Here is an 18,699-nt window from a genome sequence, read left to right as displayed (position 1 = left end):
GCACAAGATAGAAGAAATATGTAAGTAGAAGAGCTCTCTCCAAGAGGGGGGCAGTCTAAGGAGGAACAGTAAGGATCAGCTGAGAACCAGCCCCCAGGACTCCCTGCAGCCCAGCTGACGGTCACGGAACCAGTGCTCCCTCCATACTGTGCTCCATCACCCTCCCACAACTCTAGCTGAGATGCAGTTGCACTCGTCAGACATTCTTCCAGGAAGCTTTCAGGAGGAGACAAGTCTTCTTCCACTGGAATCTTCTGTAGGCAGGCATGGTCAAGAGTAGGACTTCTCTTACTGACCTTCTGCAATAGATCTGGTTAAATACAGGTAACAATCTCCTTCTCCACTTTTCTACACCCACCACCGCCACTACTCCCCCGCTGCCCCGAGCAGGACGGATGTTAACTATGAACCTGTATCTCCCCAACCCTCCCATCTGGAACCTGGAACATGGCACCAGGACACTTCCTAGGACCTAACAAATGATTGCCTCCCCCTGCCCTTGGACTCATCTCTTCTTTTCCCTCTCAGAGGCCCCAGGGACCTGGCCCTCCAGTGTCTTTCTCCAGACAGCCCTCTTCCTCCAGGCGCCTACCAAGGAGCAGGACACTCTCTGCCACCCTAACACTCAACCTAGACTTCTCCAAGACAAGTCCACAAACACCTTTGAGGATTATTACTGCTACAGCCACATGGAGGCAGTGATAAAGTACCAAAAACTAGAGTGAGTTTATAAAGAAAGATGAAATGTTCTACATCATTATAAAATATTTGCAGGACCTTCATATACTTAGACATGAATGTATGCCTGCTTCTCCTCTCATCCCACCACCCTCATCCATCTCTTCATGAGTTGCTTCATCTAAATCTTATTTTAAAGCCATCCTCAGTTAAGCCTCCCCTCTTTTAGAATATGAGGAGCCCATCCTTCATTCCCCCTTAATGCTAAAAGTAAGCCCCATTTTCAATATGTGCCCACACCACTTCCTTAAGCTCTCACTCCTGAAGGTAACAGGAGCCAAGTGAGACGCTTCCTCTAGAAAGACCCATTCATATCCCAGAGGAGGTGGTGTTCTGTGTGTTTTTCCCATTATGCTCAGGATCAGCCATCCAAGACTTGTTCCAACCTGAAAGGCAGAAATGTGTTCACTGCCCAGCAGGTGCTTACAACCCGCAATTCTGCAGTGAGAGCCTGCGTGCAAATCCTCTTGCTCAAGTCTGTTGGGCATCACGGCACACAGAGGTACCCTGGTCCTGTACCTGCAGCGTGGGAGCAGCAGGAAGGCATCCCCAGCAGGAGGAAAGGTAGGTAAACGAGGGTGCCGTGTCTGAGCCAGGGTGGCAATGACATAGCCGCTGCTGTGTGAGTGTTAAACGGGTGCTGCTTATTTGAATGTGGCATCTGTCAAGGCTCAGTGAGGATGACAGATGTCTCTCTGCTCCAGGAACAAACATCACAGCCCTGTGGGGGTGACACAGACAGGCTCAGCCAAATCAGACTGGAGACGTGCGATTCTCTGAGAATCATCAGAAGACAGCGTGGAGGGATCCAGAATCTACCGCACACCTGCTCCCCTAAAAAAAGCCTGTTCTCATTATGAAACCTGAGAAGTGCCAACTCCAGGAACAAGTGTGCGTGAGCCTAGGTGGCCTCATTCATTACCAGATGAACTGCTCATTCAGGAAAGACTTGAGGTGTACCCAGGCAAGGGCCCCTCATATATTCAACCCTTGAGTGAGCTCCCACGGGAATCTCAGCTCCAGGGGTGACATCATTAAGCCAATGAATTGAGCCTCACCCTAAGTCAGCCCTAATTCTGTGCTTTTCAATTGCATAAGACAATTAAAGCTACATATATGCTCATTTCTGCACATCCAGCACCTAGACGAGTGCCCATTGTTGCTCAATGGCTGAGTACTGAATAAACAAACAAAACGCCAAGGAGGGGAAAGCAATGGGAAGCAAAGCTATAAAAAAAGAAACACTATGGGCAGATGGTAATAAGGATAATTAATAATTCCCACTACAAGGAAAGGGAGAATAATCTGATCCAAGTATGCAAGAGCAGAAACTTACTGTGTATGCTGAATTATGCCAGTGGTATTTTAAATATTTCACGGGACTAAGCACAGAAGAAGAGATCATCCTATGCTTAAAAGAGTTCTCAGTCTTGTCTTAGAAAAAAGGAGAAAGACATGTATAAAGTTGTAGGGAGACTGTGATGTAGCTGATGTTCTAGAATAAGGTCTGGAGCCATGATACTGGGCAGGCAGGGAAGACTTCCCAGAGGAGGTGACAGTGAGTGGGCCTTGGAGGAAGGATGAGAGCCTGGGGGAGAAGCAGGGTAGCCACTGTGGACAGAGAGAGCAGATTTCAAGAACTGTCCCCTCTGTAGGCCCAGGGGCCAGAGAGCTGCTGGCCTACCAGTCCTCCCAGAGACGGGGAGGCCCAGCTCCTGGTGGAGCATAAGGCTTTGTCCAGGCTAAGGAAGCGCTCCTGGTTCAGGTCTCTGATGGTCTCAGGCAAGTATGGAGTCAAGGCTAGCAGGATCTCACTTCACCTTGACCTCTGAGGTACCAGGGTGGGCACTCTGCCCCCCTCAGACCACTCTAAGATGGATATTTCCCTGAGCACTGGGTGGAGGGGATGGGCATCCTCTTCACTTTTGCAGTCTTTAGTCTTCTTTTTCCCATTTTTCTTGCTTCTTCTCACCTTCCTATCCGTTTTCCAGATGTGTTTCTCAGGCCTCCAAAAGAAAAACTAGGAGTAGCTGGGTCAGGCTGCCTCGAGCCTCTTTATGTCCAGCACCTTCTAGAGTCTGCAGCCCAGCTCAGACAATGGCACACAGGGGGCTCCGTGCAGACACGTGGGGGTAGGGGGCAGTGTGGGAGGAATGAAGGAGCCAGAGCACTAGTGCGGTCAGGGGTCTGAGCCTCCTCACTGCCAGGAGGGGGAGCTGGGAGGACCTGAAGCCCTGCCACTTCCAGGGGGGCTTCTGAGTAAGTGACCCTGGGGCTCTGTGAGTCATGAGTCGGAACGCCCCAGTGGACAGAGCTGGGCTTGGGGTCAAAGAGATGTGGGCATAAACTGCGGCTCAGTCATCTTCCCACTGTCTGACTGCTGGCAGTCACTCAGCCTCTCTGAGCATTAACTTTCTTATCTGTAAAGTGACTACCATGCCTGTCTCACAGGGATATTGCTAGAATTATATGACATGGGGTCTACATTGGCACAAAACAGAAGAGTAGAAAATGAAAGCTAGTTTAACTATTACTGGTATTATGATCATCACCATCATCATCATCAAGGTTAGACACATCTCAGACCAGGCCCCTGGCTGCCCAACTCTGAATCCAGAGCCCTTCACTTCAGCAGATGTGAAAGCGAAGGTGGCCCTGAAGTGCAGCAGGCCTGGAGGAGTCCCAGTGCGTGCCCCTAAATCCCAGACCTCCCTCCCAGGGAGGTCACGGTGCCACAAGCCTACGATTCCATCTTTGCCCCAGGAGCAAGGTAACTGGCTAGCCCTGGATATGCCAGCAGCAAAGAACAGGAAGGCAGAGCAGGAAAGCACAGGAACTAATGAGATTCTGAAAGCATGAAGATTAGAGACAATTGGGAGGGTGTTGCCACCTAATTGTTCCAGCACCTCCCACTGCAAATGGCAGAGAAACTGCAAGGAGGAGGTGAGAGCAGGAGGAGGAGAGCCGGAGGGGCCGGAAGTCCCAGCGTTGGCTTCAGCTGGGAGCAGCTAGAGGGACTCTTGCAGCTAGGTAGGACAGAGTGACCTCTGCTCCCTGCTGCCCATGTGGTCCATTTTGGGGGCCAAGGGAGGCACCCCAGCTAATTCTCAGCTTTAAGAAGCGGGGATTAGAGAGCCCAGATGCACACCCAAGCAGGGAGCAGCACACCCAGGCACTCCCTCAACCGTGCAAATGGAAGCGGGTGACGTGGGTTCAGGAAATGTTGTTTCTGACCCAGCCCAGGCAAAGCGTGGCCTGATTCTCAGTTCCCCGAGAGCTGAGCCCACTTGTGGCTGAGCTAGGACCAAGGTCTCCCTTACAGGCTGCTGGCTGTCCATTCTCACCTCAGCCTCCTCCCCTGCACTCCCTCCTCCCTAAAGAACTTCCACATCCATTAACACACACCAGCACCCAGCAGGCTGGCAAGGGCAGGCCAACAAGGCAGGCACGCTGACCCTGCTTCACTGGGGAGAAAAGGACAGCCCACTGACAGGCCAGAGGCAACACTCAGATCCTCCCAGTCCAATGCCCCTTCACTGTATCCACCCAAGGACAATGTCCTAGCATCAGGCCAAGCTTGGGAGGATCACACCACAGGCCCTCTCCCCGACATCACACACATACAAGGAGTTGGTATGGTCTACGAGACAACATAGAAAGAGCCAGAAAGATCTGCACCCAAATCCAGTTCTACCTTGTGTCTTGGTTTGTCCAAGCACCTATAACAAAAATGAACTGCATACATGTATTTCTTACGGTTCCAGAGGCTGGGAAGTCCAAGATCAAGGTGTCGGCAGGTGTAGTACATGGTGAAGGACCGCCTCCTGGTTCATAGACGGTCATCTTTTTTTAGTGTCCTCATATGTGGAAAGAGTAAGGCAGCTCTCTGGGGTCTCTTTTATAAGGGCACTAATCCCAAGAGAGCTCTGTCCTCATGCCCTACTCACTTCCTAAAAGCCCTACCTCCAAATACCATCGACGGTGGGGAGAAGATTTCAACATATGAATGTGGAGGGTGGGAGGGACACAGACATTCAATCTATATCAACCCCTTCTTGCCCATGTGAATTTGGGTGTATTATGTAACCACTCTGAGTCTCCACTGTTTCATCAAAAAAATGGACCATCACTGGGAAGGATAAATGTGATGGCCTGAGGAAAGGCCAGAGCCCGGAAGACAGCAGACTCTGAATAAACGTGAGAGCGTCTTCAGAAGGATCATGGCCACCGTTCTGCCTCAGACCTGGCTGCCCTGCTTATAGGGCAGCTACAGCCTTGCAGGACCTAGGAGCTACTGCCCATCTGCCTGAGTCTCCCTTATCTCACTCTGCCACACCCACTCTTCCAAGAAGGGACTCTCCCCTGGATAGTTAGCTTATAAAGAGATATGCATCTGTCCAAGGGGCTTTTGATGAATGTCTCCCTGGACTCCTTGCAGATATAAAGAGGAGGAACATTCACACACAAAAAAAGTTGCCACTTCTCTCCAGGCCAAGCCATTCCACTGATCAGGCTGCAGTGGGCACAGAGAACATATGTCCCCTTCAGAGTGTTTAGGGTCAGTGAGAGGAGATGGACATGACTGACTTAGTTTGAATGACCTTTTTTTTTCCCTGAAAAATACAGGGTTAGCTTCCTTAACCCAGTTTATTCCAGCTGATGCCACAGACTCACCATTCCTCTTCCAATCAATAGTAGAATCAGATCATCAAGCTGGAATTATCCAGTTGAGGCCACACAGATAACAACCTTCTGGATTCTCACTCCTAGGGAGTCCCAAGACAACAGAAAGTCTATGGCTTCAGTGAGGCAGAACCCTACAGAACCCAGAGACTGCAGCATCTCTGAGTTGCCCCCAGCTCCATGAAAGATCAGAGTCAGGGAGAACCAAAGACTATTAACAACGGCCACCACCCTTGCCTTCTGCCAGCCCTCAGCACTGAGTGCATGAGCTCTTCCCATAAGTAGGCAGTGTATTCTTAGTAACCATTTATTCAGTCCAACTGGGTCCTAATAACTAGAATTACATTACTTCTTTGCTTAAAACCCTTCTATGGCTTGCTGTAGATCCCAGGATAAGATAGCATGCCCGTGAGCTCTTATCCTTCTCTCTTGCTGCTTTTCAGCCAGGCCACTCCTTGTTCACTACACTTGGATCCCCCTGGCTTTATTTTTCCTTCCTTGAACATGTGCATTCAGGACTGGATATGTGTACTTTCTCTTCTTTGTCCAGTTAATTCCCACACCCCACCTCCCTTTCTGGTCTCAGCTCAAATGCTGCTGCTTCAATTCCTTAACTACTCCCCAGGACAAGTTGTTTCCACCAACTTCTCTCTTCCAGGTCTTTTAAAAACAGACTGATCAATATGTATGATTGTACATTTCTAGGTTCATTTTCCTTTTCTTCCCTACCATGTAAGCTCTAGGACACCCAGGACAATATCTAATTTTCTCTACCAGCTCTCATAATATCTGATGACTAGCAGATTCTCAATCATCTTTGATGAACACATGTGTTCCTTTATTCATTCCACTCTCTAAATTCTGACTTCACATTTAATCAAAGAGCTTCAATGAACCATGAATTAAGAAACCACTGTTGACTGAGCACTGTCCTAGAGAAATACATGAGCTCATTTGTATTTGTAGTTAGTAATGCTGCCATTTTTAAATGAGTAAATCCTGACTCCAAGAAGCTAAGTAACTTTTACAAGTCATAGAACCAGCAAGTGGCCAAACCAGAATTGGAAGCTCTGGCTCATAACTTCTTTCTTTTTCCACCATATAACAGAAGTGATAATCACTTGGTGCCAGGCACTTGGGTGCCTGGAATGAATGGTGAGCAAGTCTTAACTGTGTTTGTCTCCAATCCTCCAGCAGCCAGGATTGGCCTCAGTGTCGCATGGTTCCTCCACCACAGCAGAGGGGGCTGCTTGGACAATGAACTAGAATTGGCATGTTTACCTGCCTCTGATTAACCAGAGTTTTTATTTGACAGCAGTTGCTGAAATAACTGAGGCTATAAATAAATAGAAACTGGGCTAGAATCTGAACCTGCTTTCAAAGCAGGTTTCCAAAGGAGCTGTACAAAATCCAATCTGCTCAGGGGGAAAAAATGGAACAAGGGAAAAAAGGCTTTCATCTCTGTGGTATGTTAACTAAGGATTAATTGAGGTTGTATGCTGCAAGGAAGTTAGTGTTGAGAAGTCATTGTCAAGAAAATTGAGGTGCAAGAACCAACTGCATAGAAGAATCATCTAAGGTTATCAACCAAAGCACAACTGAAGGCAGTGATACTTGGAGCAAACAACAGAGGCATGAAATATCTCACCCCAATGTCTCAACATAGGAAATAGGTCCCACTTGTCCTGCAGATCCCTGGCTCTTCTCACTGCCATCCTTGGACAGGCAATGGCAATTCATGAACATCTTCCACTCCCAAGCCTTGAGCAGCACAGATACCATTTCCAGGGACCTACTAGAGACAAGGTTTGTTCAAGACAAGGTTATTGATTTGTTCAAGATCCCTCAACAAGGTAGCTGTCAGTTGCAGGAGGACTGAAGCCTGAATGGTTTGACTCTAATGAGCCTCTCATTCAACACTGGAACTTTCATGAGGACCTCCTCTAATTGGAGGCAGAGAAAAGACAATTAGGAGTAGGTGATAATACGGCTTTCTGCAGGTTCACCACTTGACAAAGTGCCATCGTGTACTTGAACCTAAACTTGACAGTCACATGTGTGAGTCTGCAGCTGACTACCCAGTAGAGTCCTGAGAATCTGCTCCCTGAGCTTTGTATGTCGTGATGGTTCAGGCCACTTGATCTGCCTCTCATGGGGACCCTGGGGGCTCTGGTAGCTGAGAAACCTGCTTCCACCTTACTCTTTCTCTAACAAGCTCTATTAACCTTCCAGGGTCTGGTGATTATTACCTGCAAGATACGGAGATGAACCTCTGCCTAGGACCCCACAAAATATATAGGGTATCTAAAGAGCATAATACACAAGAGCTTTGAGAAAAGTAGAAAGCTCTGACAGACTATGCTTAGATAAATAATGCAGTGTATCCTCCTTGGATTCTCCTAACCTCTGGGGTTAGTTCCAAGGAAACACTTTGCAAAGTGTTTGTCACCAACAACTGATGAAGTGTTTGTTCAAGTCTTTTGCCATATTTCAATCAGGTTGTCTTCTTGCTACTGTGTTTTAATATTTCTTTACATATCCTGGCTATATACGAAGTCCTTTGTGAAATATGTGATTTTTAAGCATTTTCTCACAGTATGTAACCGATCTTTCCATTCTCAAAACAGTGTCTTTCACAGAGCAAAAGTTTTTAATTCTGACAAAGTCCAACTGATCTATTTTTCTTGTATGAATTGTCTTTCTGGTGTCATGTCTAAGAACTCTTTGCCTAACCACAAGCCACAAAGATATCACCCTGTTTTCTTCTTAAAGTTTTATAGTTTTACATTTATACATGTGGTCCATTTTGAGCAAATTTTTGTACGAGTGTGAAGTTTAGGTGGAGGTTTTTCATTTTTTAATTTTGGATGTCCAATTTTTTTTAACTTATTTCTAGAAAATATTATCCTTTCTTCATCAAATTGCCTTTAAACCTCTGTCAAGAAACAATTTTGATGTGGGTCTGTTTTTGGACTCTATTCTGTTCCCTTGACCTTCGTGTCTATTTCTTTGCCAATACCACATTGTCTTTATTTCTACAGTCTATAACAAATTTTAAAATCAGGTAATGTGATCCTTCCAAATATATGCTTTCTCAAAATTATCTTAGCTACTCCAGCTACTTACCTTTTCATAGATTTTAGACATTGGCTTATTTTTACCTATAAAAAGTCCTGCTTAGATTTTGATTTGAAATCTGTAGAGAAACTGAGAAAGAATTTACTTATATTTATATGTCTTTACTTATAAATCTTCCAGTCCATGAACATGGGATGTCTTGTCATTTCTTTAAGTCTTCAGAATCTTCATTTTAATAAGATCTCCAGGTAAACTCTGAACATCAGAGTTTGAGAAGCACTCTGCTCTAGAGTAGAAATCACAACAACGTCCTCTGGGAAAATTTACAAAACATGGCTGTCTGGATCCCCTCTAGACCAATTAAGTAAGAATATCTGAAGGTGGAGCTTCCCTGATAGATCAGCTGGTAAATGCAGGAGACCCTGGTTCAATACCTGGGTCGGGAAGATCTGCTGGAGAAGGGATAGGCTACCTACTCCAGTATTCTTGGGCTTCCCTTGTTGCTCAGCTGGTAAAGAATCTTCCTGCAATGCAGGAGACCTGTCTTTGATCCCTGGGTTGGGAAGATTCCCTGGAGAAGTGAAAGGCTATCCACTCCAGTATTCTGGCCTGGAGAATTCCATGAACTGTGTAGTCCGTGGGGTTGCAGAGTCAGACACGATTGAGTGACTTTTACTTTCACTTTCATCTGAAGGTGGGCTTAGACACTGAAATTTTAAGTCTCCAGGTGATTCCGAGCGTCAGACAGGTGTGAACTTCTACTCTAGACTAAGGTGAGGGCTTATGAGAATCTGGGCTCCTGTCACTCTGGCTGATTGAGGCCATGGGTCCACTGCTTCTCAGCCCATTGCACTTCAGAATCACCTGAGGACAGGAGTCATCTCACTGAGAAGTTTTAAGGAACAATTCTGACTGATGGCTTTACCTAACTCCTTCTATTGGTCTAATGTGTTTCCTATACTTGAAGATTGCCTTCCTCTACTCACCCCAGGAAGTGGAGCAAGATTCCAGAAGCCCATCCTCTCGCTGCCTCTTATCTTCACAAATCTCTCTGGAACTTACTGAGGCAGCAGGAGACAGAGGAGAGAGAGAACATGTGTGGGCACGAGAGAGATGTCCAATTGCGTAAGTCTGATCAATAAGATCCATGACCCAAAATACTCAGGGAACATCTTTTGCTTTCATATCCACCTCCTTCCCCTGCTGAGTCAGAAAAACAGTTCCATATTTGAGAGAAAAACCCTCCTCTAATCTCTAAGGGCACACGGAAGTTTGGCTGTGTCTTTTTCGGTGGCTCCTTGTAAAGGTTAAATGCGTGTCTCAACTACGGCAAGGTGGGACACGACACGTTGGTCCCCCAGATATGAACCAATCAGATGTTGCCTGAAGAGAGGTCTGTTTCTGTTATCTTTTAATGGATTTGGGGGACAGAGGAGCTGATGTAGATAAAACAGATGTAAAACTTAATGCTTCCATTTTGGATGAGCACCAACCCCAGCAAGCCAAAAACAGACAAAGCGCATCAATAACATTTCTCTTTTAAGTTGCAGGTCCTTTGGGGAGTTTGCAAAAGTTCATAGATTACAGAAAAGCAGAACGATGAAAACAGTAGAAGCTGCATGCTAGGCCCCCAGGTTGGGCCTCAGTGACAGCCATGCAGGAATATCTGTTTTTTAGACACTCTGTACCTATTTCCTACAAAAAGCCCTTCCAAGAATGATAAGAGCACATTCTCTCCTGCAGGGCTGCCAAGTTCATTCTCAACACTGCTGCCACTGCCTATCTGAAGATGACACATCTCTGATTCCTAGTTCTTTCTTTGAAGCTAAACGTTCAAAGAGCTTTAGAATCATAAAATCCCAACACACGAATACTTCAATTGCAAAGCCATGGCACCCTGAAGTTGAACCAGGCAGGCCCTAAAGTTTCCCCTCCTGCTCTTCTGTGAGAAGGTAGAAGTGACCTATACAAGGTCACACAGTCAGTGCAATATAGAACACAGTGAAGGACATAGTGTGGCCAGAGGAGTGGTGGAGACCATGGGAAAGGACTCGGCCTGTGCAATCAACTGACCTGGGTTCCAATACCAGCCTTGCCATAGATCAGCTCTGTGACCTTGATCTTGAACAAGCAGAGTCACAGTATTTTCTACTTTGCATGGCAACTTGGAGAATTAGGAGAAGTAATGAGAATGTGTATGGAGTGGCTGACACATGATGGGTTCTCCATAAACAGCAGGGACTTTTATAACTTGACCTCCCGGTTCCTAGCTTAGTGCTCTTTTCACAAGCCCATCTCACAAACCCTTCCAATAAGCCCAAGTGTGTTAAGGGTTAGAGCTCCTGCCCTCCTCACATATACAGGACAATACCATCCAGGCTTCTTTAAAGACAGGAAAGGAAACTGGATTTGCACTGTTCACTCAACTCTGACCCTGACACCTCACAACCTTTCCTTCAGTCTTTCTTCTGTCTGGGGCTGTGGTTCCTGGTCGGGCTGAGCCCCGCTCGGTATTAATTGTGACCCACTGTCACAGTGGACAAGGCCCTGACTCTGAAGCTGCCTGCTCCTTGCTCAGTTCTCTAGGTCAGCATCTTCCTCTTCCCTCTGCCCTGAGGTACCCAAGCAGTAAGGACCTTCACTGACCACGCTGCCTACGGAGAAATGATGAGATGGAGCCCTGCAGGTCACACGGCTATTTGTTGACCCACAGAATGACTTTATTTTTTCTTTTCATTTAGTTGACAACATGTAAAAAACAACAACAACAGACTTCACCAAAATGCATATTTCTTCCCTCCCTTGAAAATTCACAAACTGGTCACATGGCCACATCAGCCAGAGCCCCAAGGCAGCTGCCCCCTCCCTGACCCTCACTCCACGAAGCATGGCCCCCAACAGGTCCTCTTCCCTCATGGCATGATCTTCCTAGCTCATAACAGCATCTGAGTTTTTAACCTGATACAACATGGACCCCAGTACTTCCGCTGGACATTCATGGTTCTTCACTACCTGACCCATCCCACCTGTTCAAACTCTCCTCCCAGGAACCCTGGGAAATCTCCCTGCTTCCAGGCCTCTGCTGGGAGCATTCCCGTGCCCAGAATGCCTCTCTTCTCTTTTGTTTAAGCAACCCAATCAAGAGCGTCTCCTCTCCAGAAATGCTTCCTGACCACCCAAGCCACCAAGAGTTCTCCTCCCCCAAAAGCCTTGAGCCAACAGCCTTCTTACCCACTATCACACACTGTGGCTTCTTCCTGTGAGTGTGTCTCCTGTTTCCCTAGCTGAACTGTAAACTTCTTGAGGCAGTTACCAGTGCTTACACTTGTTCCCCTTCCCTAGAAGGCAGTTGCAGGCTCTGTATAGAAAAGCTTTTGGCCAAAAATGAATTGTTTGGTCAAGGGTTATCATTCATATCAAGGGTTATCATTCATATCATCATTGAGCTAAAGGTCATGTCTCTCCAGCCTGGCTTGTCTCCATACCACCCCACCTATTACCCCTTCTCCCAAATGTACCCAAGACCCCAGTCTCCTGGAAACACTCCAGAAGGACTGGGACTTGTTTTCTATGTCATCAATAAGGGTTCCCATCTCCTCCACTCTCTACACACACCCCAGGGTCAAACAAAGAGAACTTGGCACACATCAAAGGCTCAACAAAGATCCACTCAACAAAAAGCACCTTACATTTGGAAATTATACAAATGAACTTACTTACAAAACAGAAAGAGGCTCACAGACTTAGAGAGTGAACTTAAAGATGTCGGGGGAGGGAGAGATTGAGGAAAGAGATACTTAGGGAGTTCCGGATGGACATATACACACTGCTATATTTCAAATGGATAACTTACAAGGACCTACTGTATAGCACATGGAATTCTGCTTAATGTTATATGGCAGCCTGGATGGGAGGGGAGTTTGGGAAAGAATAGGATATATGTATGGCTGAGTCACTTTGCTGTTTACCTGAAACTACCATAACATTGTCTGTTAATTGGCTATACATACATGCTAAGTCACTTTAGTTGTGTCCAACTCTTTGTGACCCTGTGGACCACAGCCCACCAGGCTCCTCCATCCATGGGATTCTCCAGGCAAGAATACTGGAGTGGGTTGCCATGCCCTCCTCCAGGGGATCTTCCTGACCCAGGGATCTAACCTGTGTCTTTTACCGTCTCCTGAATTGGCAGGTGGGTTCTTAACCACTAGAGTCACCTGGAAAGTCCTTGTTAATTGGCTGTGTGTGCTGTGCTATATTCAATACAAAATTAAAAGGTTGTTGTTTTTTTTTTTTTTAAAGAACCTTACTTTTTATTCTCTGTACCTTTGCATATGCTGTTTACCTGGTTAAGCACAGGTTTCTCTTTTTCACCAACCACCAGATATGGGGCTTGGAAATTCCACATCTAATGTTCTTGACTTGGTCCTTTCTCTTCCTCTCCCCCGCCAACTCATCCCTCTGTCTAGGCTCCGTGGCACTCTGCTCTTGCCTGTCCCCGTCATTGCCAAATGGTGGTGCCATTATTTGCACACGTCTGCGTCTCCTATGGATGTCATGTTCTTCCAGCACTGGGACTACACGACCTTCTTCCATGCACCTGCCCAACGCCAAGCCACACACGAGCAGAACTAGCCCGCGAGGGAGGTATGATGAGCCTCATTTTGCGAACAAGAAATGGTAGCAAAGACCCAGACTCTATGCATGTATGAGGAGGGCAGAAAGGAGGAGGAGAAGGAGTGGGTTTGCTGAGAAGACTTGGTTCTATCATCAGGATTAAAGGAAGAACATTCCTTCAATGTCATATTTGGGGCATTGTTTGACAGCTGCCCAAAGGAATAGCTAATTATATAGTTGAAAGCACTTTTGTCTGATTTGTCGTTTACTTTCAACGAAAGGCTCAGAGTCTGTGAAGTTGCACGATCATTCGACCAGTAGAAATGCAAATGATTTCTGTTCAGTAGAAAAGATAATCCCCAAGTTTATGATTTTATGGCCTTGTAAGACATTAACTAATTTTATATTTAATCTGGCAATCGTATTCCAGTGTTCTTTCCTCAGTGCGTATGCCACTCCATTTCGCTATTTTGTTGATCCCCTCATTAGATAGCTAAAGGCAATTTTTGACATGTGCACATTCTATATTTGTATGAGTCACATTTTTAACTTCTGAAGATTATATTTTGACACTAAGCCTGCCACCAACTCTGAGAGTGTGGGCAAGTCTCTCCCTTCCCTCTTTTGGATTCAGTTTCTTCATCAGTAACATAAGGCAGCGAGTCTAGATGGGGAAATACAAGCCCTAGACATTTTTTATTTTAATACACAATCTTCACAAGAATAATTTTCTCACAGGGTTGAATATCTCACAGAGTTATTTCCCAAAATACCAACAGCAGCGATCACTAACACTTATCCCACCTCAGGGTTTAATACCGAACGCTATCCCATCAAATTCTCAAACAGTGAGGCAGGTGTCATTGTCATTACTCCCGCCGACAGAGGAGGCCAAGAAAGCTGAAGCACTGCTGCTGTTATTCCAAACCAGGAAACCCTACCTTCATCCCTCTACCCGTATTTCCTTCTCTTCATCTCTTCACCAGTCTACTTACCCAGCCAGCCAGCCAGCTGATAAAAAAACACACACGATGCCCACTTTCACACTGGATCTATCTACCTGACTGAAATGGCAGTTGGAGGAGGCAGCAATTGCTTCTGGCTGGTGGGTCCAGGCGGACATTGTGGAAGAGATGTCATTTCAACTTTGTTCCTAAAGATTCGAGCAGGGCTATTTAGGGAGAGGGCACACAAGCATCCTCAGCTGAAGGAACGCCTGGAGGCAGGAAGGACCAGGGGCAGGAGGAGGGGGACATGCACAGTGAGCAGGGAACACCGGGGCAGGCTGCTGAGGGCGGGGCAGGAAGGGTGGATGGCGGCAGACGGAGCTGGGAAGAGATATTGATTGGTCCTGATGTATGTCAACGTCTCACTGAGCATCACGCTAAGTGTCCTTCATCTAATGCCTCCCCACAATCATCCAGACCTGGAGTACCATGCACAGTGGTAAGTTAGCCAAGGCAAAGCCTTCTCCAATGCCAAGGCTGGGCACTCCAAAACAACCAGAGTTCTACACCCTTGGATGGCAGAGTGGCCAACAACCACAAAAGGAGATCTACTCCAAACTCTAGCCTCCCTTCCGGAACATGTGGCCCAGAGCTAACTGAAGCTAGCCTGAGCTCACTCTGCAAGCAGTTGTCACAAGGCACTACATCAGAAGGCTCGCAAGGCCCAAGTATTTAACAACCAGAACACTCCCTCCATCCATCAGTGTGGTAATTCTATCCAAGGGGGAAAAAACCTACTGGGGCTTCTTTCTGACCTGCTCATTTCTTATAAACATGCCAGGGCCATTTATAGCTCACAACTCACTGTTCTCTAAACATTTACACATTTCTCCCTCTTAACACATCCTTGGCCATTTGATTAAGTGGTAGGTCATAGAGGCTGGACATCAAGGCCTGGGACCTTTGGATTCTGTCCAGACCTGCTTTCAAAAGCCTTTCATGCCAGTCTCCCCTCTTCAGGAAACTTGGGGATCACTGGTCTCCTTCAGCCTTGTTGATGCCTTGATCTGCCCCACACCCGCTTTCCCACTTGCTGCTGGGAGGACTGCTGGCAGCCTCTTCGGGGTTTGCTAAGCTGCAAAGAGCTGCCCGGACCAAGGTCACACCCTTCAGGGGCTGCCCAACTCCTATATGACTGATCGGGGTGAGGAAAAAGAAGCCCATTTCAGCTCATACCAGGGCAATGCTGGCAGACCATCTGAGTTCCAGCTTTCTCTATGAGACTGGGTGAGGCTGCAATAGGGCTGCCTCACAGCCCAGCCTCTGTGAAGTCCTGGCCTGCTCCCCTCCATCCATGGACTTTGGTCTTATGGACACTCTCTGATGAATATCCCTGAGAAGCATGCTCACCAGGCCTCTGTATCTGCTTCCCAAGGGTGCTGAATGCCACAAACTCTTAATTTGTTGACTGAACACATGTCAGAAACAAGACTTCTTGCCTGCTAAATCCAAAGTAACCCAAATCCCACGTGCCCAGACAGGGTGTGGTCCCGGCCCCTCTAGATCCTGTGCGCTCTTGCTGCTGGCATGGCCAAGAGAGCAGTGTAAGCAAAAAGGCACATGGTGGGTGCTCTGACCACCCTGCTGCTGCTGCTAAGTCGCTTCAATCATGTCCGACTCTGTGCGACCCCATAGACGGCAGCCCACCAGGCTCCCCCATCTCTGGGATTCTCCAGGCAAGAACACTGGAGTGGGTTGCCATTTCCTTCTCCAATGCATTAAAGTGAAAAGTGAAAGTGAAGTTGTTCAGTCATGTCCGACTCTTAGCGACCCCATGGACTGCAGCCTACCAGGCTCCTCCATCCATGGGATTTTCCAGGCAAGAGTACTGGAGTGGGGTGCCATTGCCTTCTCCCTGACCCTGAGGGGGGGCCTTATTTCCACATGGGCAAAGCCCCCTTCCAGGGAAATCAGGTACCCAGTTGTCTTCCAACAGTGTCTGAGAAGTTTTAGGCAGAAGTTGGACACTATAAACCTTCTCTATCAGAAAGAGCCACAAGGTTCAGTTTCCCTGGGTAGCTGGGATAGTCAACCCTGGGTGGAGAGATAAATGAACCAATGGAACACCCAACAGGGAATGTTACACCCAACCTGCAATGGGACAGCATCCCCCTACCTTTTTTTTTTTTATTCCAGGAACCACCGAGGACTTTGAATGGCTCAGATAAATGTAAATGTAAATGATGAAGGACGGTCACCTCAGGGCCTTATGTAGAAAGTCACCTTGAGGGAGAAGAAAGCTTCCATCAATATCAGAAAAGCCAGATTTTTTTTTCCTTGAAAATAAATGGCTAATTTCAAAATAATTATTTTATCAACTGTTGTATGTTTTCTTTTTAAGTTAACTTTTTAAAAAATGAAATGTTTCACTTTTTAAATGAAACACTGGGACATTTAGATGTAAAGTGCCAGTAAGTTAGTTCTTTTTGGGCAGTGAGGTAAGGGATAGAGAGGGAATTCAAAGAATCCCCAGCATTTAAATGGCTTAAAAATCTGAGAAAAAAACAGCATAGTTCTGAGAGCACTCTGTCATCATCCACCGGAAGCAATGCTGGTCACCACAGCCGCAGGGTGCCCGGAGTCGACAAGCAATGAAAAGAAAATGTACTGACTCTCCCATCCAAGAGAAAGGGAGCCACAGGGACGCGAGCAAGTGGGGAGGGGGCCGCTTTTCTGCGATTCCTGTGTTTGTACCCCCTCTTTGCCCCACTCCCATCTCACAAGCGCCTGGGGTTTGGGCCAAAGGCTGAGCTAGGAAGAGCTTAAGACGTCTGCTATTGTCTTGACTCTTCAGGGAGAGGAAGGAGAATCTGTCTTTTGCTAAGGTGAGGCACACAAAGCTGCTGAGTTGTCCGTGCCCCGCCCCTGCCCCAAGTGCTCCGTTTTCTACTTTGAGCACAGTGGATAGGATGAGGGCCTGTCAGTGGTCCAGCAGCTGGATGGACAGGATGACATCTACCTCTGCCATATATATTCAGGGAAAAGCCTTGGCTCCCAGAGTCTAGAGACTTGAATTAGGTCAACTGTCACTGCTGATTTGCTGTTGTGTGTCGCAAGGCACGTGACATACCCTCTTTGATCTTCAGCTTCCGTGTTGTGAAGAGAGATCTTAGTGCCAGCCTCCTTACTTCCAGGGCATTCGAGATGTTCGAATAACAAATAAGATAGCATATGACAGAAAACCTTGACAAGTGAACATCAAGTGTATGCAAATACGAAGCACTCTTATCTTCATCATAAACCAACTAATCTATGCTGATCACTTGGCAGGAAGGATGTAAGAAGGCAATTTCAAGACAGAATTATTATTCATTGTAGGATTATTTGTGTAATGTTGTAAATGACAGCTCTTCACCTCATCCCAGGATTCAAATTAAAAGGCTCATTCCATGGCCTTTACACACACATTCATTCTCATTGTTCAATTACAAACACTGAGATGAGATGCTGATGACATCCTGGGTAATTGTCTGGTTTCTATTCAGAAGTTCTTGGTTCACGAGCATTGTTTCATTTGATATTTGGGGAATAACTAGGCCTTCCCTTGACACTTAAAAAACAAAAACAGTGTTTAACAACTTCTATGTTAAACTGAGTAATAAATAACCAAGAAAGACAATGGACCAAATTCTGTGGTTAATAGAGAATTCTGAGGCTTGCTCCCCACCCCAATCAACTGTCCAATAGGGAATCAAAATATTCTTCTGATACTAATTAAATTAAAAGGCAATTTAATGTTTTTGTATTTAAAATAGAGATCGACTAAATCATCGAAAATTTTAAAATTAAAGCCTAAAACTCTTTTTTACTCAGTAAGCAATAAGAAAACACTTGAATTCTTTTTTCATGGGCATTTAAGGGATACTAATAGGTACAGAGAGAAAGGGGGAAAGTAAAGAAAACAGCTGGATAAATACCTAAGAGGAGAAAACAAGAGCGATACAAGAGAAAAAAAAAGAGAAATGGTTACGAGAGGCATCTAGGATAGAGACAGAGGAGAAAATCAGACAAAAGCAAGCAGAAAACAATCAACCCAACGAACAACACTACAATGAAAAATGAAGATAAACTCTCATAAAGCAGCCTCTAATTTTGGAATGTTAACACTAAAAGCTTTGAAAGCTATTTTACAGATTTAGCATGACAGGAGTTAAAGGGTATGCAACCTCTTGGTAACTACTTCCTTAACGAGATAAAATCGTATCAAGACTACATCCAGCTCAAGGGCAAGTCGCTCCTCATCCCTGTCTGATAAAGGCCATGCTACATGTTTCTCATGTAAAACATTTGATGTCTATGCAGGTCAGCATTTTTATCAGGGCTTCCCCTTACTAAGGCAGGTGACTGACTTAGCTTCCCCATACCACAGTGTCCTATAGGGTCCTGGAATGGGAATGAACACGGTACTTACTTCATGGTGGAGATGTGAAGGTTAAAGATATAACACAGGGAAAATACCCAGTACCTTAGGTGGCACTTAATAAATCCTTAATAAATATGAGCATCTGTTATTAGCTAGGGCTACAGTTCACTTTGATGAAAAAGAAGGAATGTGTGTGTATAGATTTTTTTAAAG

At 46.1% G+C, this 18,699-nt stretch overlaps 1 protein-coding gene and 1 long non-coding RNA gene across 17 annotated transcripts in view; one reads left to right on the top strand and one right to left on the bottom strand.

The window, feature by feature from the left end:
- The window catches only part of KCNMA1 (potassium calcium-activated channel subfamily M alpha 1), a 779,939-nt gene that overhangs the window by 508,664 nt on the left and 252,576 nt on the right, over positions 1-18,699 (bottom strand). The gene's annotated exons all lie outside the window — the stretch shown is intronic.
- LOC147342863 (uncharacterized) lies at positions 1,012-16,429 on the top strand. Its single transcript, XR_015156777.1, has 3 exons — positions 1,012-1,302; positions 12,969-13,146; positions 16,260-16,429. It is a non-coding gene; the product is annotated as an uncharacterized LOC147342863 (long non-coding RNA).

The sequence above is a fragment of the Bos grunniens genome, chromosome 28, assembly GCF_055505025.1.
Source record: "Bos grunniens cultivar Pamir isolate PY7600 chromosome 28, Bosgru_T2T1.0, whole genome shotgun sequence".
Taxonomy (NCBI): Eukaryota; Metazoa; Chordata; class Mammalia; order Artiodactyla; family Bovidae; genus Bos; species Bos grunniens.
Note: the sequence above shows the minus strand (reverse complement) of the source record. Positions and strands in the feature narration are given on the sequence as shown.